This window comes from Ambystoma mexicanum, chromosome 2p, assembly GCF_040938575.1.
Source record: "Ambystoma mexicanum isolate Mex_15411 chromosome 2p, UKY_AmexF1_1, whole genome shotgun sequence".
NCBI lineage: Eukaryota > Metazoa > Chordata > Amphibia > Caudata > Ambystomatidae > Ambystoma > Ambystoma mexicanum.
The window spans coordinates 414,658,153-414,683,875 of record NC_090923.1 but is presented as its reverse complement, the minus strand read 5'-3'; positions in this window follow the sequence as shown (position 1 = coordinate 414,683,875).

Here is a 25,723-nt window from a genome sequence, read left to right as displayed (position 1 = left end):
CTGTAACCCTTCCTACCACTCGACTTGCGGGTCCTGACTGCGACTAATCCTATGCGGAAGTTGATGAGATACACTAGTCTCAAGAACACCTGCATTTTGAGCCATCCCACGGCATGCTGCAATCTTGCTGGACTGCAATACCCCAATACCCTGGGAGCTCAAGCTTTTGCCAGTGCACAGTCTGCCAAATTGCGAATCTTGCTGAAACTTTGATGGCATCCTTCTTGACCACCTGTGACTTGATTAAAGCCATTGAAGTCCCCTCACCAGAGAGCTGGATCAGATTAGCGATGAGAATCCGACTGGCGATATTCAGTCTTCTGGCTCCTGAAAAGGGCGCAAGTACCACAGAGCCACACCCAGCCACAAATAAACTCTTGCCTAGAGCCTTCCCCATTGATTCCTGCTGCAAATCCCCTTCCAGTGTCCTGTCTTCAATCTTCATGACAAGGAATTAATCAACCAGGTTTTTGGCTGCAGATCCTGAAGTTTTCCTACTGCTAAATCTTCTTCTGTGGTGAGGTACTATGTTGGCTGGGCTATTATTTAACTTAAGACATTTGTGATTCCTCTGAAGCTTTGGGGGTGATTCATGTGATTGGGAGTCCTCTCATCCAGTTCACCCAGGCCCATTGCTGGAATCCCTCTAGGGTGTCTTTTCTAAAGTGCCATGAACCTTTCTACCACTCCAAAGTAAAATACTTACTTGTTTGAACCGCTTTCCTCAGGAACTCTGACGTTTCCTACATCTGTGCCTATCCTGATAAGTATGTTGGCCACTAGAGACTAGTGAACCACTCATGTCACTGAGAACACTCATGCTCCAAGAATAGGGAAGGCCTTATAAGGTTTGGGCCTTTTGCCTAATAAATGCAACAAGTGTTGAAATGTTACTTGTAATAGAGTTGGTTTGGTAACTGTCGCTCTGAAATATGAGCAGTTACAAAAGTGCTTACTATCCTAATTACTATTACTATTTGAATGAAAAGTATATATATGGTTATTTTACTCACCTATGAATTGGTTCCTCCACTTCCCAAAAGTAATGCTGTTGGCTTCATCTAACTATTTATTTCTGGAAATAAGTGTATACGTTTACCAACTGGGTCTTGCTTCCCCAGATCTGCTGCACTGTCTGTCTAAAATAAGTTTGCCTTGGTTTTTACTCACCTTGAATAGCTGTGTGCAATTCTTGATAAGTGTATTGTGGGTTTTACTAACCTTGGTCTTCCTTGTGACATCCTAAAATAGGTTAGAGAGATATTACTTAACTTAGAATGTGTTCCACTGAGCTGAAAAGCAACTGTAATAGTTTATTACACCATTAGGACTTACCTGGTAACACTGAGCTACTAAGGCACAAGCCAGCACCATACCCAGGGTAATTCTGCCACACGCTCCAAAGCTAGCCTCACGACAACTCTTTTGCTTTAAGAAAGACTTCGGTTGAAACGCACGTCGGCTGTTTTTTGTTTCACCATCCTGGCACATTGTGCCTCAACTGTTATGTTGCACCTGAACTAATAAATATCAATGCACAACCTAAACTCAAGACTGACGTGTGAATATCTACTGACAGTACTGGAGCACCAACTCCCTGCCAGCGCCAGCAACTAACAAGGTCTTGTCACCCCACCAATAATGTTAAAGTAACTTGTGGTTTTACTCCCCCAGAATAGGAGTGTTCTATTCTAAATGTGTATGATTAGGTCTGACTTGCCTGTTAGCTCTTCTGAACAAGGTCTATGCTTTGGTCGCTGTAACTTAAGCATTGTGTTGTATTTTTACATTGTGTTTATGACTCTATGACGAAGTACATACCCACCAAGATTACCTTTGCCTACTTGTATTTAAATTAACCTTTATTTTGTATAATACTTCAGGGTGTAAGTGTTTCTTTTTAACCATTTGTAGGCTACAGGTTCTTTGTACTTTCCTACAGCCCTCTCTTCCTCCTAATATAAGTCTGGCTGCTCTGTCTATGCTACAAAATACTCAGGTGGTATAACCTTATACTAATGGAGTTATGTACAGTCTCAGTTGTATGGTTTTACTAAACCTTTAGTTGGACCTCAGAAAAACTGTCCTACCTGCACTTAAAAATGTCCAATGTTGGCTGTCTTTGATTTATGCATGTCCACTTATATGTTGTCCCCGGTGACTCTTCCATTTACTCCCATCCACAACCGGGTTGTAATGTCCCTCAAACTCACCCCATTGTAAGAAGCTCACTGCTTCCCGTCAAATATAATTTTTTATCAATTCAACCTTCTTTTGTGATCAAAAGAGCATTGTTTCTCCCTGTATATAAAAAATGAAATAAATACATAAATAAATGAAATAATTAGATAAATAAAAATAAAATACACCTCCCCTCCGCTCTATTTTGCAGATTCCAAAGACCAAGAACTCCACTCCTTGTCGCATTCTTCTCATCAGGAGAGACAATTATATCATTCTAGATCCATCTTCCCTTAACCGGCTGCCTTTTTCCCTGTGCAGTGCCCTTTACATCACTCATTACACTTTCTACTGGGCTGCATCCCTTGATCCCTTCCTTTTATCTAAACTCACTTTTTTTTAAAATGTATTTATTGTGTTTTAGTCAAAGAACTAGACTTTTCACAAAATTACAAAATTTAAAGAAACAATCAGCCTCATTACGAGGTTGGAGGTAGCCTTGCAGGTTTTACTGGCAAGGCTACCTCCAAACCGGAAAGAAAATCCGGCACCCACGAAAGGGCAATTACTGGGGTATTCCAGCCCTGCCGGACCTGGGTATTTGCCCTTTCGCGGGTGCCTGTAGATCCCCATTCCCATTTGAGCCCCATAGGACTCAATGGGAATGGGGATGTCTGTAGCACAAGCACGGTTCATTACCGTGCCGGTGCTACAAGCTTGCTGTGCTCGCGGGTGTCTTTCATTCCAACAAGCGAGTCTTGGCGGAATGAAAGGCACCCGCGAGCACAACTCGGAGTTTGCCGGTCCGGTAACAATGGTACCGGTAAGCTTACCATTGTATCCGGATCGGCAACCTCGTAATGAGGTCCATTATGTCTTAAATTACATATGTCATCACTATATAAAACAAAAGAAAGAGATAAGAAAAAAATTGAAAATCAAAATTAGTTAAGAGTATAAAATCCTTCAATTAGACGTTTCGCTTCAGAAGGCCCAATTTGCGTAGAAATGTGACCATTTCCCAGGTAAAGTTGCTTTCATGGTCTGAGCACAGACAGTCCCAAAAAGATTGGGTGTCCAGCCACCATTCCTTGTCTTCAAATCTCGTAAACTTTGTAACCCTCTCAGCGTGTGTACCAGAGCAGGTCTCAGTGAACCTTGCCATTGAGTCGGTACAACGTTGGCACATGCTGTCACTGTATAGATCCTTATGTCTTGAGAAGTGGATTTCTCTCGTGGGTAATATGTTAAACCTAAATCTTAGAAAGTAATTCCAACCGCTAGCATTCGGGAAATTCACTCAATATACTCCGGACGGAAACCTTCGATCCTCATCCAGGCCCCTCTGCTACACTGTTGGGGAGGAACCTGGGCATTCACCACATTGGCCTTGTGACTGTGGAAATTCATTTCCCCATAGATCAATAACACTTTTTATCAACAGACCTTCTGTCAGGCATTAAACACCGTCCTCCCCACAAAAAGTGACTCGACTGGACTATGTCTACACCTTCTGAACCAAGAGGCCACCTCAGTGGTAAACATAGTGCTCTACAAATCCATAGCACAAATAGATAATTAAATAAATAATAAATACACGGTACAGAACGTTTACGCTGGAAGTGTGATTCATGTGCTTGTGCACAATTGTAACTTGTGTGAAAATATATTTATACAATGTATATTTGCACTGGGACACATTTGCAGTGGCTCAAAAATAGCACTGCGCTGGCACTGTTTCTGTAAAGCGGGCCCTGGTACCCTGATAACCCACAGTAACACAGCTACTCATTGCCAACTATTTGTTTAGCACCTGAATAAGCGTATACCCAATGTCTATATGAAATTGAATTTTCTAGTATGTTGCGTTTCAGGTGGTTTGTAGACAGATTTGTTGGCTTTGTGTAGAGCCACAGTTTTCATTAACGTAGCATATAGCCTATTGATATATTTAAAAACAGTAATAAAATGCAATCAATTTCAGATTAGTGGTAGCGTTAACAATGCCACACCTTCCAACCAATCAAGCTGATAGGAGGTCCTCAAATATGATTATTGTGAAATTTTAATTTAAATCAGACTTGCATGGATCTGCGCTGTTGCAGATGTCAGCAGTTTTAAAAAAGATAATGATTGGAACATACAAATCATTTTTTCGCTGATGCACGCAGGTAAAAACTGCGCAAAGAGGCGAGTGGCCGGGGCTTGCCAACCTGTATGTTAGCTCATCTCATCACAAAGGGACTTCCTTTGGGCCTCTTTTTCAAAGGGACTTGACTGGACTGGCAAAGCTGTTGTTACCCGTGCCTTGCACTGATCAGTGTTTAATTTGTAAGAAAATAAGTGCAAGGGCCCAAGTATTTTCTAGCACACACATTGTGGTGGACAACTCCCCGCCCACTGTTGACACAACCCACGGTTGCTCCATACCCTGTCAACATATTTGTGGTTAAAGCTGCCACTACCACCAGTTAATTGAGGATGATGGATCCACTGTGCGATCTGATCCTGACAAGTGGAACATGTTAATTATCTTTCCACAGAAAAAAAGAGCAAGCATGCTTTCCTCCTATGGTAAATTGATGGACAAATGCAGCAAAATCATTACTTAACTGATGAACTTGCCTACCAAACACTACAGCAAGATTGTCTTATATAGGGTGTCACTCCTCTTCAATATTGACCGTTCCACTGACCTCGCCCTGTGTTGGGGCTGCTGGGTGAGGACTGTCCGGTTGTTGTTAACCCACTCTGATGGCTATCAGAGTAGAGAATTTGCAGCAGTGTCATGCAGGCTGAGTGGAGCAGTGTGTGGACATGGCCAGCATCAGTGCCCAGCATTGTCACTGTCCAACTCATTGTTATTCATGAAAATCGATAAACAACCCTGTCAGCCTGGGACATCAGGTTCATGAATAACAATGAGCTAGCCCACCAGAGACCCTGGCCAATGTTATATTAATATTACTGATTGACTGTCAGTTAAAATAATAAAGTTGGTAAAACACCACAACATAATCAAGCTGGAATCAATAATAAAGTGCAGGAGCTCAGAAATAAGCGCCAGAGCTGAGCCCTGGGAAGCCCCCCCTGATAAATTAAGCACTGAACATGGTACACACACACAAACTCACTATGCACTTTTAGATCGGGCATTGCAGTGCAGTTCAGGATCCGCTATGTTTTTAAGGGTGGAAATGAAAACACCTCTTTCCAGTGGTCAGGCATCTGGGGGCAGCCGTGTGGAGAAGCTGAAGGCCTGCTGACTGTGGAAGGGGCAAAGCCTCCTGACTTCAGTACTCATCTGTCCCTTTAGCTAGTTGGGTGCTTGGAAGCAATTGGTGATTGAGTATCAGGAACACATTAAGTAGTCATCAGAAGATGGCCAATCAGCACAGCACTAGTGCTGCAACCCAGGCCCGCTCACAACATGGATCCATGTTCTGAATCTTCGGACGTGCATGCTGCGCTGTACGTCACACGAAATGTGCGTGATGTCCATTACATTGTGGAAGCCACTTCTTCCTTGGATGGAGGCCTAAGTATATCAGTCATCCTGGCATTTCCATAATATGTGCAGATCAGTGTTCATGTATTAGGCCACATGATGAAGCGGTTCAGCCGCCAACACAATACAACTGCACACAACTGTTTCGAGAAGCCCATTTCATAAAAGGGTAGCTTTGAGCGGTTGTACATTCCATGAGCATCTGGGGAATGCAGGCATCACCTTTACTTCTAACAATAGTTTTCTAGTGTACAGGGTTTCTTAAAAACCAGGAGCCCCCAAATCTTTTCAGTCAACATTCGAGGACAGAGCTTTGCCTCTTCATATCCATACCATATTTACTCCCAGCGCCAGGAACTGACTATTTCCAAATCTTGATGGAGACTCTGATGTCTCTTTGGTATGTAAGTGGCAACCAAGGAAAGGACTCGTCCTTGAGTTTCTTTACAACTCTTTGAGGCACTAGCCTCTCTTCCCAGCATGAATAAGAAGCATGGCCTGGGCCTACTGGAATGAAATATCACTCAGGTAATTTAACCAAGAAGAATGCGCCCAATGTGTTCTGTTCTCCTCAGTCTGGCCTGTGGCGAAAATGCCATCCGTTATATCTATACCAGCCCTAAAGCCAAGGCACCACCATTGCATTTAGTATTATCAATGAACAGCCTAAAACATCATAAACATCCATGTTTTCCTGCTCCTCCCTGCTTTTGAGGTCAGAGGCAGGCTATTGGGTTGGGAAGGATTATACCCTGACCATAGAAAGCTTAGCCAAATCACCCTCTACAAAGTGTGGCATGTCTGGAGGCAGAGCATAATATCACTGAGTAAGCTAATGATATTGGCATGCAATATGATATGTTCATCTACTTCAAAGTAGTGCAGACTTTAACAGGAGGCAGTGTTGTCATTGCATACATTCAGAGCATGTTGGCCCCTGCTGGGAATGTAAAACCTCCCTTTTGCCTAGTTGTGCCACTTGTGCCTATATTCTGTGTTTCACATAGGTTGCTATTACTCAGGAGGTCCCTTCTTTTGCACCAAAAGCTTCTGCATCCTTAGTCCACCCACGTACTTGTGTACAAGTGTGTTGTTCAGTGAGCATTTCCCCAAATAATTGTGAATTACACCCAATGTTGCTGTCCTTCCTCCATTCCAGGAAACAATGTGTGACTCACTCAAGACTCTAACAATTTGTGTCCCTCATTCTCCATGTGCCTCTCAACAGTGGATTGCACTCATGGCTTGGACACCCTGCCATCCCCAGACCCACTGGCAAAGGCAACCCACGAGTCTCCGCCCTAGACGCTTAGGGTTGTGTCCTGGGCTGCTGCTCTAGCACGCCCTCCGCTGAAGCAGCCAAGACCTTGCGTTGCCAGCTGACTTCCATGGTACCAAATGACTCAGAGGATCTGAATTGCTTCCTCTGCCCACAAAGGTTCAATGCGCCAACTATGCATTCTGGGTGCATCTCCTAAGGTGTCTACTCCCAGAACATCTATCTGGGCAGATTCGGACAAGTGCGCTGGATAATCTTGTGTGTCTTCCTACAAGAACCTCCTGCACACTGCTCATCTACATAACCTTTGAAGAAAATAAGTTTTAGTCATTGCCATATATAAAGGGTATGTCTGCCACTTGTGTGGTCATGAACCCAAGTGCCCGTACAGTAACATGGAATGCATACGGGCTGATGTGGGAGGGGATGATGCTCGAGTGTGCCGCATTGAACTGTGTTCCCTCTTGTCTTCATTTCACAGGCTGCATGTGGTTAGAGTGAAGATGTGACATTTATCCAGCGTGATCTAACTTTTTTCGACCACCCATTCTTTGGGTATCTACCATAACCTATACCACTCACCCATTTACTGTAATCAGAGATTTATCCATCAGGTATAAATGCTTTACCATTTCTTGGCTACCTCATTTTACCACAATGTAGTCACATCCTATTCTGAGATTCCCATACATTGATTGTTTTGCAATTTCCATTGACCTCGACAGAACATTCTTTGACAGAACATTTTTTCTGATGTTACTTTCATTTTAACAGGACTTCACATTTATTGCGTTATCTTAACAGGAGACTAATTGACATATCAGCGTGCTGTGCCCGCTTCAGACTTGAAGCCTGCTACTCCGCGTTGGAAGTTTAGACCATTCTTTTATTATGACCACATTTACTTCACACGCCCCAATTGTGACGTATTCAGACACATCCTTCTATTCTTGACATCAGTTTGCACTTATTACCTTCTTTTTTTCTGACCGGCATACACACCCGTTCTTTTTTCATGATGTTTACATCTGTGACGTCATTCAAGTTGATAACGTGATGATGTCATACCTCTGGCGTATATATAAACCGCCATGTTTTTCACAAAAACACAGCAAGAATCGAACGGCTCTCCAGGTGACCGGCTCCTCCAGACGCTGTAAATAATACTCCACACCCCCCTTAATCAGCTTAATGTTCATCCTGACCTCCTTTGTTGTTGAGGCTATTTTTACAATACTTTTTCTAAATCGACGCCACTTTCTTCTAGGCAGCCTATAGGGTTGACCGCTTCCTGTCTGCTTAAAGATCCCTTGCCTCAGGCTAAATCTGCTCTTCACTACACTACTCCAGGACATCCACGACTGTTTACAGATAGCATTCAATATCAGTAAGTGTCTCTGACTTGATTTGTAGTCATTCATTTAGTCAGATTAACCTTTTTCACACTTATTTGAATAAATCTCATGTTTTCGATAGATGTTCTGGAATTTTGAAACATCCCTTGGAGTCAAACCATAAAAAACATTTGGATGATCTGCTTAGGATATTTTTGACAACATGATGAGCACATGGTATGCTTTTTTGATTCTTGGTTTTCTCTTTGAACTGTTAAAGATATGCAACCTGAAATAGGGTGCTTTCCATGCTAAGATGCTGATATTGTGTTTTTAAGTTGCCTAAATACCGAAATGGTCTAATATATACGTAAACCTGTCTCATCTGAGGCTCTATATAAGAGTGAGCTAGCGCTCTAGACAACAGGGTATATCCTTAATAACAAACCATGTGAATCACAGTGTACTGTTACCAACAATTTACTAGTCTAACCATTGTATTTACAAATGAAGACTGATATGTTAATTTGCACACCTTTAAATTAATTGACTTATATGTTTGTATTTCTTTCTTGCATTTATAGATTTTTGAAAGTTGAATGAATTTACAGCCCCTGATGAAGAGAATTTATCTCGAAATGCGTTGGGCATATATGTATGGAATACATTATTTTGAGAAAAATTGAAAACCTTTTTGTGAAGTCTGCATTCATGTTTTTTCCTTAAATACAATTGTGACTCTACAGTGCATTCTCTTATATAGAATGCTATATGATGACTATATTTTCATTGAAATATTCATTTAAGAAACTTTAAATTACTGGGCTTTTTTTTAGCCATAGATAGTATGCAGGGGACGGGAGTTACCAAATAGGGAACTTATTCTGGTTCTATTGTATTGACAACCCATATACCAGGGTTGTTTCTTTTCTCCCCTTGACCTATAATCACATAAGAAAATTCTAACTATATGGACATAAAATCCAGTTTCCCTACACAATAGAAAAACCTTTTACACTAGGAGTGCATGGTCTCTAAATTCGATTTATAGAGTGAAGATGGTTCTCAGGTCCGGTCATGGGTGTGGGTACCAACTGTTGTGCACCACACTGCAAGCTTCTCACACATCTCACAACCTAAATGGGACTCTGGACGTCTGAATTAAACCAACAACAGGTAGCATTCATTTGATTGTGTACAAAAACAAATAGTACACAGTAAAGTGTAATTATGACGCAAATCAACACACACATTAATTCTATTGGGAGTAAATAAAATGGCAGAAACACATATTTTATACCGTGCAGTAGAAAGTGAAGCACCGCATGGTCCTCACCCACCCAACCGCTTCCCTACCCTGAAGGCAATGTTAAGGGCTTTCACTCCTGGATCATGACACCCGGGAGGCAGAATGGGCCCCTATTCCACTGGGGAACACAGTCTTTGTATCTTTCATGCATATATTCATACACTACTGGAGTGCCACTTTAGACTAAAGGGCTCTATTTCGGACCCCAAAGTCAGACTCACCTGGTCCACAGGGCAACGCCCCCTGTTGGTCAATGTGTGCCGGTTTTGTGGGCTTATTTTATCCAGTTTTGTGGGCCAATTCAATGAATTAGTGCCCTGCGCAGATGGTAATCCTGACCAATGTTATTGGCCAACATGCTTCAAAGTGTAGAATTTGCAACAATTCTTCCCAACAATATACCCTCAGTTACTTAACAAACAGGTTGTTGCAAGTAGTGAAGAAATTACATTCGTGAAGCACACATTTGATCCCAATGTGAACTTGCCTAAAGTTATGTTGGCAGGCTAACTTGCTTTTCCAAAGATTGTACACACCCTGGCTTCCCTGGCAAGGGAGAATCTCATGCACAGGAGGGTGGGATGCAAGTAAATATGATTTTGACCCTCAACACAGTTGCATTCGAGGTGTCTTCAGAGAGATGTGAGGGTACAGGCAGATGTATCACTGTGGGGACAGGTGGGTTCGAGTACACTACCATGTATGTGGGGCTCATCAAACGTGCCCAAGTAAAGCGAGGTAATCCAGAGTACAATCAGAGGGGCAAGAGTATAATGAGATGGGAATACAGTTGCACCTGCAGGAGTCCTGCTTGATGAGCTGGGGCATAGACACACAGGCCAGTGGTAGTCGTTTGCTCATCGGTACAATCTGATACGACCGTGGGCCGGGAAGATAGCTCAGGGGCAACACGTTTGTCTTGAAAGCAAGACAACGCAGAGCAAGAATCCCGTCCTGCGCTTAGAGACTGGTCTTGTCTCCAGTGTTAAGCGTGTAAGTAATACAAGATTCATTTATTGATAAAAAAGAGATGGGGTAGTTATGTGCCAGGGAACATGCATCTGGAGGAACCAAATGGCAATGCACTTAGATGTGCCAGAGGTACTCTCTTTCACCTTCCGGAATGTGATAAATAGAGTATAGTCAGAAGCATGAGAGTGCAGACATATGCCAGCCAAAGCCACTAGGGCACGATCCTCCACAACACAGACTGTGCCACACTGCAGAGAGTCATGGACCAGAGCAGGTACCAAGCCATCTACTAGAGTTCATGAAAGTGTGACGATAAATGTACCAGGACTCCAGTAAACATGTCCGATTAGATGGAACGTCCCATATGTCAATAAAACAGTGCAGATATCTGTCAGAATTGAATGTGCTGATGTGCTGGCTGCGTAAGGTGGTAGGTTAGAGGCAAGCTGTGCCAGAGGTCAGCCTGCTTCCCACCACAATGACCACCTTGCTAGAGTACAGCCAGGTGGGCTGTAGTGCGGTCAGATTGAATACAATGGTGACAGACAGAGACCCTCACCCGCATTGGCCATTGCCATATGGGGAAAGTATCTCTGTCAGAATCTCTACAGATTCTGATCCCCAGAGATGCTGGATTTCTGCAAATTCGATTCACATTTCCTGTGGTCCGGAAAAGCAGCCACAAAATAGCTGATCTTCCATTCCTCTGGAACGTAGAGAATAACTCAATAGTGTAGTACATGGGCATAGTTCATGGGCAACGCGGTTGCCTTGGAAGCAAGATGGCGTGGAGCAACAGGGAACCGCTAGATCTGCCAGTGCATTGTGAAATGACCAGCAGGCCTATGGATCACATGTGACATAATATTACCAATAGTTGACGTGAAAGTAGGCCTGATGGGCCACAGTGCAGACCAGTGTCCTGAAATGCATGCTGTTGTGCTACGCATTCATACACAGGTGTACTAGCGCACAGTCAGATGTCTCGGGCAACAGTAAAGTCTGAAATGACAGTGAACCTTCGAATTGACCAGAGTACAGACAGGTGAGCTATAAAACAGACTTACAGTGCAGAGTGTGCAAGAGTAGCACTGACAATGTATAGCACAACAAAACAGCAACACTGCTCTAGCAAGAGGGGCACAAAACATAAGTTATCTTCATTATTGGTGAAAGGACAGCCATGTAAATGGCTAGGAACATGCCAGTGCACAGTCAAATGTAATGCACCAGAGCATATACGGGTGCAGAGGCGTTGTTAAGGGGGGGTGGGGCTATAGCCTCGGGTCTTTGGGTTGTAGACCCGAATAGAATCTCAGGGTCTACAACCAAAAGGCTCGCTAGCCCCGAGTCCAGACAATGCCGACATTAGTGTCGCCCCAGATCTTTTCCAGACCTAGCAACAACACCCCTGCAGGTGTGCCAGTATTCAGGGATAGGTTACAGAGTGCACGCAGATATGCTCTATTATTTCCTGATTGGGGATGTGTGTGTAAGGTCTAATGCGGTCAAAGTAGAGGACAGAGAAGTTCAGGATTCTGGGTTGGGGGCATGTACCCATTCACAGTCATAGCAATTATATTTCCAGTTACAGAGGTGTAGGAAAAAAAGAGAAGAAGCTATATGTCAGAGACTGGATTAAGACACAGAATGATCGACAAAAACTGACAAAATATGGCAGGCTGTTCGTGGATTGTCAAAAGCTGAATACAATCCCAAAATATCTAGGCATTTTTCCGAATGCTCTATACAGAGACAAATATTTAAGGTTCCAAATTAATCTTTTTCCCACTCGTGACATTATCAACGCAAGATCTCCAATTAATCTCCAATGTAGACTATGTCACTCCCACGAAACCAAAGAGTCACTGAAATATTTAGTCTTGTACTGTCCAGCAGTAAATAAAATAAGATGTAAATGAATGGCAGGGATTACTGCTAACTATGCCAACACATCTGCTGAAGAATGGTGGTTGATTTTGCTCAAAGGCCAACGTTTATGTAATACCTTAGCTTTGGTGAAATTTTTGTTGGCAATTTTCAAGAAAATTAATGACGATTGCAGTCATTGACAGATAAGATTTTTGTGAGCAGTTGTCAGGGGTTTATAGTCATAATTTCGAAATCAAAAATTTCGAAAGTCAAAAAGTCGAAAAAAAAATGTCAAAAAAAATAATGTCGAATTTATTTTTTATGACGTTTTTTTTTCGAAATGGAGGGGTTCCCCCCAACCCCCGTTTTTTCTTTTTTTTTTGTTTTTGCCTATTTTTTTTATATAAACTAGAGCCCAAAAAAAAATATTGAAAAAAAAAATAATTCAACATTTTTTTTTTCGACATTTTTGATTCGACTTTTTTGCCATTCGAAATTTTGTATTCGATATTATGACTGGACACCGTTGTCAGGATGTGCGTCCCGTGGACGCTGCGTACCTGTGTTTCCTGAAGGCTTGCGTGCCGGGGTCGCCAGGACGTTGATTGTAGAACGAAAGACGACAGGGTAACGCCAAGAACCGGCCCAGGTCCCGTCCTGATTTACAGGATTGAAAATGGGTCCGATTCCTGACACCACGGATGGACACTTCCCTGTATTTACGTGGCGCCAGAACAGTGCAAGCACTGACAGGGAAGGTCGGTAGATGTTAACAGAAAGCTTGAGTGCGTTGCTTGTTGATTCTGCAGAAGACCCTCTCGAAGATGGTGGAAGAAGGCAGCCGAGACTGTAGTAATGGCAGCAAATGCAGGCAGCAGAAAAGGCAGAGTAAAGGCACCGTAGAGGCACTGGTACCTAAGCACAATGCAGAGAAGTATTCAGGCAAGGAAAGGTCGGCAGGCAGGAGAGGGGTAAGGCGGCAAGTAAGGGACAAGGAAGGGACAAGAGGAGCTCCGGACCAGGACCAGACTAAGCCCAACCCAGGGAAGCCAGACCCCCAACCAAGGAACCAGGCCAACAGGACAGGACAAAGCAGGGCAACCAAGAGGGGAACAAGGAAGGCAAGCGGAGTCACCAAGAAAGGACAAAGTATTCCAAAAGCGAGCGGGAGGTCAGGACCAAACTGCGTTGAGACGCGGCGAGTACAAGACCAGGAAGCTCTTTATAGTGACTCGGCATGGAAGCGAGGCTTGACCCGCAATCCGAGTCGGCGCATGCGCGGAGTCAAGGTATTCATGGAAACGAGGCTTGAACCACAAGCCCGTTCCCTGCCGTTTCCGCGTATGAACGCATGCACCCCGACTCGCCCGGAGCGGGCACGCACCCCAAGTGAGCGATGACCTTGGAGAATGCACCTTCGGCCAAGACGATACCGCGGGTACAGCCGCCAGGCATCTCCCCGCCCGCGAGGATACGGACGTTCCTGTTCCCGGGTGAGTGTCCTAACAGCAGTTTGAATAAGCACTAGGTCTGCCTTTAACATCAATGTCTACATATATGATTTAAAATTGGCAAAGTTATTCATTTTGTTTATGTTTAAGATTATTTGTATTTTTGTTTGCTTTTCTACTTATTTAAGGCAAAAGGTTTGTAATTACTAAACCAAATAAAGCCAAATAAAAAAAAGAGAAACAGCAACCCGTTCACAATCAATGAGATTATCATCTCAGTGGCGGAAGTGGTCGTGCGGGATGGACCATCTCTGAAGGAAGTGATCTAGGGCCCATCCAGTGGAGCTGAAACAGGCCTTAGCTGGATAAACAGCGCCGTGACTGCACTTGCACTCCTGGCTGTACGGTCTCTTCTCCATTGATATCTTGGGGGGGTGATGGGTTCAGAGACCGCCCCCGAGTACTTCCGGGTTCGACCATCATGGTTGTGCTGCTTTGATGGAGCAACTTGCGGATTCATTTCATTGGCCGACGAAAGGCTCCCTAGTGATACATTTGTGGTGATCTACTGCAGGTAGTTTGGGCCCTTGCCTAAGTGAACACAATGAATAAGGGAGGTTATTTTGTTTCAAAGAGTTAATTGCACGAAGTGGACCTGTTACATTTGCACTGAGGTGAAAATGGGTCTCTTTCGGGCAGAAAGTGCAAAAAAAGGTTTTTGCATTTGTAACTGCAAATTGTGTAAATGCTGCCTGACATTTTGAAATGCCAGGTGTCATTCAGAAGGCGTTCCTATGAAATCAGCCTGCTTTTATTTGGTGTAAAAAGCAGGCAGATTCCATGAAGGTCCAATGCATTTGAGCCAGCAAGAACATATAATGCTCGTGTGAAAGCATGCGGACGTGGATAACAAGATAAGGAGGGTAGCAATTCCGTTCCTTGCCCCCTCTTCACCATCCGAATCGATTCAATTATGCATTAGTGTAAAAAGCATGTCGACACGTTTTATGAAAGCCTTTCCCGCATGCTTTTTGCTCTACTGCATAACAAAAATGCCCCTGCCCCTTAAAGGACCCGATTCATGGAATTTTTTGCAAGGTTCAAAGTGACTGTGCATTGCTGAAAAGTGACTTAGCACTGCAGAGACAAACCCTGATTCATGGTACTCTGCAAAGTGTATTTTTGCAGTGCAAAGGCAGTCCAAGTGGTCCTTTTAGCAGTAAATAATGACTTTGCACTGACTTTACACTGCTAAAATCTTCACTATTTAACAAATACATGTAACTCGCACAGCCTACTGTCCACGTATGATCAGGAGTAACTATTTAGAAATGTAACCTTACTGTTTTTACCATACCGTAACTTACTATGTTCTGCCTTCTTAGCGCTGTGATACGTCTGAGTGCTACCAAATACAATAAATAAATAAATAAAATAAAAAATATACTTTGTGTCGGCAGTGCAAAGTCACTTTTCAGCAGTGCAAAGTCAATTTGAACCGTGCAAAACATGCCTTGAATCGGGGCCTTAGTGTTTACAAAGTGTTCCTTGAGTAAACCTATCTCTCACGCTAGTATGAGACCAAAGGTCAGGCAAGCCACCCGGTTCTGCAAAAGTTGTACTTGATGTGCCAGAAAATGGGACGATTTACGAGTATAGCTGCAAATGGACTGAATTGCAGACGCGTGTTTATTTGTGCCGGCATACAAGAGACGGCCAGTGTGCACGCAGATGTACCAGAGCGCAAATATATGTACTGGGGTCCAGGGAGAGATGCCAGAATACTATCAGAATTGCCAGAGTACAGGTAGTCCATCATTACATACGTGTACATACCTTAGACCAAACAGTGGCCCCAGAATACAGCAGAAGTCACAGTACACGCAGATGTGCCAGAATAATTGTTGACCTGCTAGAGTACAGGTATATGCGCCATAATGCACACACCCATGCCAGGGTGTTAACACATGTTCAACTATATAAGCAGATGTTGTAGAGTGCAGGTAATTGGGCCTGCCAAGGTAGGTAGGTGAATATGGGGAAATGTGCAGGTATAGGGGACACTGGACAGGCATTGGTGCCACCTCATAGTCAGAAGGGAGAGTATCCATAAAGGCTTGATTCTTAGTAGTGATGTCCGGTCTATTGTAACTTAAGTGTATTGTGTCTGTGAGGAAAGCAAAGCTCTGTCATCATGAAAGCTGTGTGTTCCTCTTCCCCTAGAATGCAGAAGCATGAGATGCACGCAGGTGCTTCACAGTCAGCAGTGCCCAGGAGTATGGGGAAAGTGTTTGAAGGGCCACAGATCAATGAAGCTTCGTACAGCCCACCGTGTCAGCCAATGTCCAGCCTATCGTACTCCAGCTTAGCTCAGGGTCGGACTGGGACAAGAAATAGGCCCCGTCACCCCAAAAACAGTAGCCCACCGCTCGCCTCAAAAAAGTGGCCTCTGATGACATCACCGGAAGTGATGTCATTTGACCCCACCCCAAAGTGACATGCCGGAAGCGATGAAACACGACCTTTCACCCCTTGACAAAACAAGAAGTGGCATCAAATAGCACTAAGTACACTAAATTACTGTGGATACAAGCAGACGTCCAAGCATGGGCGTCATTTTAGGGGGGAACGGGGGTGTTTGTCCCCCCCAACTTTCATGTCACACTATTTAGTCCCCATTCATTTGAATGGGGCACCTTTTCTTCAGAGGTCATGTCCCCCCCAACATTTTCAGCAAAGTTTCTCCACTGCGTCCAAGGCCAAATGATAATATGTTATTGTATAGCACTTACGCTTAAGCTCTTTTTTATAGAACAAATATGCATATAATATCACCCAACCTGTGTTGGTACTCATTTATTGACCTAAAAAGGATGAAAGGCTTTTTGAAAAGAAAAAAAAAAATGTGGAACTTTTGTTAAAAAAAATATATATTTTTTTCCACATTTGTTTTTTTCAAACAGGCCCAGGCATGGCCAGAAACCGGCCACCACGCCCCAGGCACGATTTCGCCCGGCCACGGGCCGAAAGTCCGAGGGGCCAATTCGTCCCTGGCTGAGCTTGGGAATGGACCCTGCCCGCGTGCTTCCACCATTCCGAGCTGCAGGGGACGTATCTGTTCCCACTGCTGCCCTTTGATGAACGGGAGGCCACATTTGATAGTTTTTCAGTTTCCCTCTGGAACTTTTGATTTGATATTTGAACCTCTACACTTGAACTGTCACTGGAATTGGGACAAGGCGAAGAGCCCCTGGCAGCAAGCGTCAGAAGCAATCCATCCTCGATCTGTTTTGCACCCTCATGATCCAAATTTCAGAAAGACAAGGATCTATGTCTAAGGAACAATAATGGAATGATCCAGGGAACCCATGTTTTCATAAAGGCAACACCAAGAACATCCATAATGGGCAATAATTCTGTGCATTTAGCATCTGATGATCTTTGAAGATGATAGAGAAACTTGCGAAGAAACCTGCACATGTACGGAAATCAGTTGGACTTCATTATATGGGTATTTCGTTTAAAATCGGTAGTCATATGTAAGTTATCGCTGGGGTCGTGAGCATGTGACCGCATACAGTAATGGATGATGTTTTTGGTATAGTCTTGCAAGCTAGACCTTGCAGTAACTGATTGCAGAACTTCCGGGTTGGTTTCATGCTCTGCTTTGAGTATGGAGGCAGAAAATAGATTCACTCTGAGCCTTGCGGTATGGGTACAGAGAAGCATGCTAATTCTTTTAAGCAGAGGGTTTATAATGCTGGCCCCCACTGCTAAGCTCTGCCTTACACAAGCCACAGCATTGCCCACAAAAAAAGTGTCTAGATGTGTCAATGTGTGCCTGCAGTGACAGGCCAGAGTTCTTGCATGCATGTGTTTAATACACAATCTGTCTGAACAAGGTGCAAATAGCCAGACTCTGTGGATCAGAGTTTTGATCATATTTACATGTACACTAATGCAAACTAAAATAAAATACTATCCGTGGGCCCCCTCCAAAATGTGCTGAGTGGCCCCTAACATTGCTGCCAACTGCAGCAACACAATTCCCCAAGACTTGGACGTGGCCACATTAACAGTCTGTGCTGTCACACCCCTCATATTCCAAGCACATTCTTTACATATGATCAGTAGCACGTTCTCTGCGCTTGCCTGCCATCCCCCCAGAAACACTGACACTCCCTTATTCTGAAAGCGTTTGGACGCCGTCCCAGGAGGCAGAATGCTCATGCTGGACAGACTTGCCTGGACCCGTGCTCTCCGTGGATGTGGGCAGAGCTAGCAAGGACAGGAGTACCAGGTGCAGCAGCATTCTGTTGGATTCCCTTTTGAAACTCTCAGCATTGAACACCCCTGCTTTGTCTTTTATATCTAATGTGGTCACAGAGGCTTCCAACCTATTCCTGTTATTGATGTCAATTTTCCAAGTGACATTACTCAATGTTAGGGTTTCGGGAAACATGTAACTAATGTTTGTTGTTGTTATCGTCTCACTGCCCTTGTTAACAGCTATTGCACTCGAATAATTGATCACAAAGGCTTTCAACCTTTTCCTGTCATTGATATCAATGTTCAAAGTGGGATTACTCAACATTAGGTATTCAGGAAATTTCGAACTAATATTTGTTGTTTCTTTCCTCACTGATCTTGGCGCGTGCTACTTTATTGAGAAACGGTCATCAAAGTCTGAAACATGCATTAGAATAATAAGTGCGGAACATGGGTCAGTGCACCTAATGTGTACTGTTGACTTCTCTGTAGCCAACATTTAAGGGCAGGGCCATGTCTCCTTAAAGTGACTTTAAGCTTGGCCTTACATGGTTCGAAATTGAGGGGAGCTGGGAGCTACTTAGTTCCTGCTTACAGCCTGGAAGAGCCTGGTGCACTTGACACCAGCAGTTACCAAGAGCTACATTTGGCTCCCCAGAGCAACGTTTGCCGAACAAACACACCTATGTGCATTTTCGGCAAACATTAGGACACCTCTATATATAATTTAAAGCATAAGGGGTCATACATTATGGACAAAATGATAGGTTTGCAATTTATGTGGAAGTTTATTCGCAGAATGCCAAGTACTAACTCCTAGTTCCCCAGTGGTAGCTCCTGGTCACTGGTTAATGCTGAATACCCATGAGCTGCTTTTAAATCCTGCTTATGCAATCCTCATTTCGAGCCCTGCCTTAAGACATGGACTCGTAACTAACAGCCAATGTGGAGTGCCGCCATTATCCGATTTCACCCCCCACTTGCAGGCAGAAGCTTATCTTCCAGGTCTCTGTTTTTCAAAACATTGATATGCAAAACATTCACATATTACGGTTCTAGTATCATGGAAGCATTTTCTGAATGATATATTTTCTTTCTTTCTTGGTAACACAGGCAGTAGAATATTCAATAAAACAAACCAAATATGTATGCCTGAACAGAAAATCTTATACATAATTCTAGGTAGGGAAGATAATTATACAAGACCCAAGGATAGCTTCTGAATTATTGTGCCAAAGTGTTGTTAGATTGTTGGGCATGTTTGCAGCTGCCACAGCTGCTGTCATATGCTCTCATAAAGCTGCCAGAGGCCTCAAACCTGCTACTTACAGATAGCCTGTATTTATTGTAGTAATCTATTTTTTTTTTTACTCTGTAGCAATTGTATTAGTATTTATAATATTCTTAATTTTAGTGTTTTGAGTGAGAGATTTCCCCATACTTGGCTGTGCAAGGGTGGCTATTTCTAGCATACCACTTTAGAATACTTTGGAATATTGAGAAAGTCCTTTGTTGTCCAGGCCTTAGTCCTTCCTTGATTTCCATGATATGTCTGAGAACTTCCACCCAAGTAAAGTATTTAAGAGTGGCATGCAACGGACTTGCTGCAGCACTTGTGCTGCATGCCCGCCGACAGTTTGCCAGAGGCACGTCAAAGGCAAGATGTATGCACCTGACTGAGCAGCATCTGGGTCTTGGATCCTACACTCAGCCTCAAAGACATGGACAGGTAAGGCCACTGATCCTAGATATTATCATGCGTTGAAATCCTTAAAACATGAGAACAGATCCCATCGTCCCCTTGTTCAGTTTTGATCACTTCTACATTGCACAGGATTGCACACAGACTAGGGATCAGCACTCAATTAGATCATCCCCTGAGGAAAGAGCAATGCTGCTGGAGCCTGTTTGAGGCTTGAACAATGTGACCAAAGGCACCCTGATCGGTCTACTCATTCACACATTTATAATCTTGACATAAGTATTCCCACTCCATTTTAGGGCATGATCCATTCTAGCCTGCCAGCTGACATAACCTTGACATGATACCAAACAGCCACCTCACTATGCTGGTCAGCCCATAAATATGGTACCTGTGATTGACAACTTTATCCCTAGCAGTTGCACTATGTTGATGTTGCTAGTTAACTGCTCCAAGGGGGTGGGAGATTTTAGGGGTATTATGACTCGTAATCCTTGGGCCACTCCTATCCTCACCAGTCCCTATCCCAGCAGCAGTGGTTACAAACTGGTTTCTAATATTCAGCTGTCACACAGCATAACTGTGGTGTCAAAACTGACAGTATTTTATTTCTGTGGAGCTGCCAAACCACAGCCATAAGTGGGAGTTGATGCAGTGAGAGCAGCCGTGTTTGGGGAGGTAGCGCAGTGGGCAATTTGACTGTTTTGTAGGTGCATGAGAGACCTTCAGGATGTGCCTTTACAATGAGCAGGTACACTCAACAACACTCCCCACATCATCACATAATGGTGTGTATTGCGACCTGAGAACCAGAACAGAGGACACATGGGTACATAGTTGCATGATTGGGTCTTGTTGTGTGTAATGGAATGATCCACTAGAGGCAGTAGTCTGTATTTCAAGGGTAGGCCTGGTGGGCCTGTAAACCCATGAGCTCCATTCTCAGAGGAATCCCTATTAGGAAGTTCATTGTTAATGTAATCAACTAAATCTATCATACTGACTCTTCTACATTAGGCTTCTTGTGAATAACCCTGTAAAGCCCAGAGGTTTCTGTGTTCAGGAGCCAACATTTCTGACGGGGATAGGATACTACATCAGTTTCCCTGCCTATTTCTGAATAGCTTCATGAAAACATTTCTCTACATGTGTTACCTGAGGCTGCTTGTCGGATTATTTGGTGATGGATTTCGGCTACTACAATTTGGTGCCCTCAGGCCTTGGAGTCGCCATGCCCAGCTGAGATGATAACAGAAATAGTGAACCACTTCCCTTCGAACACCTCTGCTCACGCAAACGATAGGTCAGGAGCAAAACTGAAACCTCTACAAGGGCTTCAAAAGGAGGGGGATCCGTGAAGGTTGGTGTTCTCATCAGGCTGATGAAAGCCTGAATTATTTAATTCAAGCGAAAGCATAGGTCAACACCAGAAGGGGTAGAATACATTGAGGTTACATTCACTGAAGGTGTATAACAGAATAATGTAAGCAAAGATATAAAATAAAACACAGAGATAGGATTCGGGATCATAGGTAGGTAAAGAAATAGACAGAGGGTAGCTGAGGTCGAAGCTAGAGGAGAAAAGATGCAACGGGTGAGAACCTTGAGAGAAAATTCAATCTTGTTCAGTTTGAGCCTGTTCCACAATGACAGAATAAAAGTAAATTGAGTCAGATACTAACTTGAACCTGGTAAAAGGCACACGTAAAAATTGTCTAAAGACGGTGCATTATTTTGGGCAGAAAAATGGGGGAAATCAGTCAAAGGATCATGACACTCCAGCTACAGGCATAGCCATATACATCAGGTACATAAATTATCTAACAAAGACTTTCAGGTACTTAGAAAAATGGAGGTCCATGACGAAAGAGGACAGATGGCACCAATGTCTTAGTAGATGGGACATTTGATTTGATTAAACGTTTTCATTTACAACATGATTTAGAGGATAAAAGAAGGAAAATACAATCGAATGAGTGGGAAGCATATTTTTAATTGGTTTGCAGAACGGTCAAAAAGATTCGGGCAGTCGAAGTTGGCTGCTGGAAGATACAAAAGTAAAACTAAGTCATAAGAAAGGGAAGCTACAGAAACAGAGGGAGGGACAGGGGAGAGGAGCAAGGCCTATCACAGCTCTTCCATATAGCCTGGTTACATTGCTTTACCGCCCGGTTACATCGCTTTACCGACAGTTAACTGAGAAGGTTAAAGATGGGGAGAAGGACTGAGAAGGGTTAAGGAAGATATTACTGAGACACCAGCCACCTCAAGCATAATGCACAATCACAATGCTCGACGCATACCAATTTGCAAATACAAGGTGAACCGCGTAACCACCACTAAGCGCAACCTCAAAGCGCAACAGACACAAGCATGCAACATGAGCCACTAGAAGAAACCCTGGTCAGTTAATGATTCCACCACTGTAAATCCATCCCATGCCTGTGTAGTTATGGCATTGTTACCAGGAGTGGGTGCTAATGGTACTTGGTAACCTGTTAAACAAACATGCCCCATGGACATCTGGGGATTTATGGACATTATCTAAAGAATTTATGAATTTCAGGCAAGGACCAGAAAAGTTTACAGAGGAGTTCAGAACAGTGAATTAGTGCTGTTAACACTCTTGGGTTTACATTGACCAGCTCATGAATGTGATAATACGGCCTAAGTATGAAAACGGTTGACTCAAGTGAGTACTTGGCATGCGGGGGAAATGGGAATTGCTGTTGAACTGGTTACAAGCAAGAGATGCCATGATAAAGAAAATTGCAATAGTTTTCCCAAGATGGACAGATTGGGGCAAGATAAATAACTGCAGACAAATGATGATGAGTCATCTGACAATTATCTTGATCGATTGAAGGCTGTTTTTAATGCATCATTCTGATATGAGTTAGCCTGCTGAGACAGCACAGGAAGCATTGCTGGCTGCTTTTGTTCAGGGGTTGTTGCCTAAAACTCAGCCACAATTGAAGAATTTGGGGGTCATTACATGTTTGGCGGTGCAGGAAAAGTCTGTTCAAAGTGGTGGTAATTCCTTAACCACCACTTTTCCTGCACTGCCAAACTACAGGTCTTCCGGTGGGGGTTACCTGATTTAACTCCAGCCAAGAGCTGGAAGTAAATCGGGCTCCCACTGGCAAAAAAATAGCTGGTATTACCGGCACCGGTCCAATGAGACTCCATGGAATGGGGAAGGACCACCGTTGCCGGCACCTGGAGTAGCCTGGTAATGCTGGGCTATCAGGCACCGGTAACGGTAGGACCATTCGCCGGTATCCTGCTGGAATTACCGGCAGGATACCGGCAAACTGACAATGACCGCCTATACGTGAGGGTTGGTAGATTGAGCCCTTCTGAGAACTGGTTTTGTTAGAAAATCATTGTGCTTCTTGTCAAGAGCAGAAGAAAGAACAAAGTGGGTGTAATCTATAGTACTTCAATAACAGAATTTGCAGCAGCAGCAAGGGAGATGTCTGTCAATGTTTAAGAATGTGGGTGGTGTGGGGCCAGCCGCTGTGAGAGGAAATGGACGACCGTGCGGAAGGGGTAAAGGTCACAGAGATGGTCCCCTGACCCACAAAACAATCGGAGTGGTTTTGTGACTAGTAATATTGCATGTCACTATTGCAAGCAGGAGGGATACAGAAAGTTTGAATGCCTAAATCGGCCTCTACTTCTGGGACGTCATTTGGGGGTCAGCATGGTTCACAGCCGTGACCCCTGTGGTCTCCCCTGCTACCCCTGCAGTCTCCCTTTCTGCCACTGTATTATAAATACAAAATACAACTTTGCCTTAAATGGAGGTTCCTGGACACTGGAGTAGCGGGGGCCCCGAAACAGCAGGTCTGGCGGTGCCCCAGCCTAGTCCTCACCCAACAGGGTAAAGGCTGGGCCAGGGACTGCAGCGCGAGAAGGAAGTGCTCATTAGGGTTTGGAGCTCAACGTGACATGTGGCACGTGTCACATGCCACATTCATCTCAAACCCCTTCTCCTCCGGCTTCCTTGCGGCTCATATATAGGAACCAGGAAGCTCTCCCAACTTCCAGGTTTCTGTTTGTGAGCAGCACGGAGGAGCTGAGGGTGGCCTGGAGTGATGGACCGAAGCTGGAGAAACAGGTAAGAAGGCTTTAAAAAATAAATATGATGTGTATTTTGCATGTGTGATGTGCATGTCAGATGCTATGAGTGGGTGAGTGATGGGTGAATGAGAACAAATGTGATAGTTTGTGTGTTTGAATGTTCTGGGTGTGTGTGTACCTGTGTGGAGAATGCAGTGTGAATGAATGTGAGAGGAGATGTATAGGTAGGTGAAAGGGGATGCCTGCGTATGTGTGTGTGTTTAAGGCCCTGGGAGACTGGAGATCACTAGAGCATTTTGGACATATCCTTTACTCTGAATGTTTTACTGGTATTTTCAGGCAAAGCCAAGTTAATGTGTGTCATTACCTCGTTCAACTGGCATTTAGGTACAGCCAGTCTAGTTTTTGCGTACTGTGGCATGACATTTATTAGTCGTCATCTTTGATAAAGCATGATAAGTAGTTACACCTCGCTAGACTGACATTTTGGTGTAGTGGCCTGTATAGTTCTTACTGAAGCATGACTTTATATTAACTGAGCATCTATGATGAAGCAAGGATGATAAGTGTTCTTAAGGGTCTAGACAGTCTTATATTGGAACCAGTTTGGACATGTTTTCTTGTTGTGACATGTCACTTTTAATGGCCAAACCAATGGGAGTGTTTTCTTACATATGAGTACTGGCATATATTGGCAGAGCCAGCTTTGTGCCTAGTGCCAGAAATGATGCTATAAAAAACATCTCAAAGCTAACATGAGTATTATCTTATATGGGAATACTAGCATATATTGGTGAAGCCGGCATGAACATATTTTTTATACTGGCATATATTGAAGCAATCGGCATGACAATGCATTGGGAAATGCGCTTGTGCACTTCAGTGACTTGCATCTATTGTACTTTTTTTCATGAGTTACCCTACACCTTACAAAACCGATCGGAAACTGTCTGGCCTTTTACCCACATTTTCACAGAAAGTGTGCTGTGTAATCCACCATTTTAACCCGAAGTTTTGGTTGTGGAACACCGGTTACCTTGGCGCTGGATAAGGCGGTTGCCAGATGGTATTTAATACCCTGGATAGGGTCTCCAATAATTAAGAACACAGTTGTAGGCTTGAGCTTAGTCGATTTTAATGGTTTGTTGGTTTAGTTACGATACTTGCCATAGATTGGCCGACATGGTTGTGCACATTAGGACAATCACATTATGCTATTTAGGGTGTAGTATTCAATCAACTCACTGAGTTCATTGATACTCACGACCTCTGGGACCCTCTTCAATCTGGCTACTGACCTCTGCATTCTACTGAGACAGCTCTCCTCAATGTCAGCAACTTCATCTCTTCTGCACATCATAGAAACCATTCATCTATTATTATATTCTTCTTCTCAGACTCTCGGCTGCCTTCAATACTGTCAACCATTCTCACCATATCTCTATATTATCTCTCCTTGGCATCAGAGATAGGACCCCTGCTTCGTTTGCTTATACTTTGCCCCTAGACATTTTTAGGTGTCCTGGAACAGCCTTACCTCCCCAATCACCTCCCTTAATGTTGGAGGTCCCCCGTAGTCTGTCTTTGGTCCACTTCTCTTCGCTCTCCATACTTCAGCTCTTGGTGCCCTGGTCGCCTCTTACAGCTTCTTCTAACAACACTGTGCTGGAGATACTCAGAGCTTCTTCTTCCTTCCCTCCTTCCAACTAGCTGTTGCCAGTTGTCTCAAACTGTCTCTCTGCCATCAAATATCGTCTCAC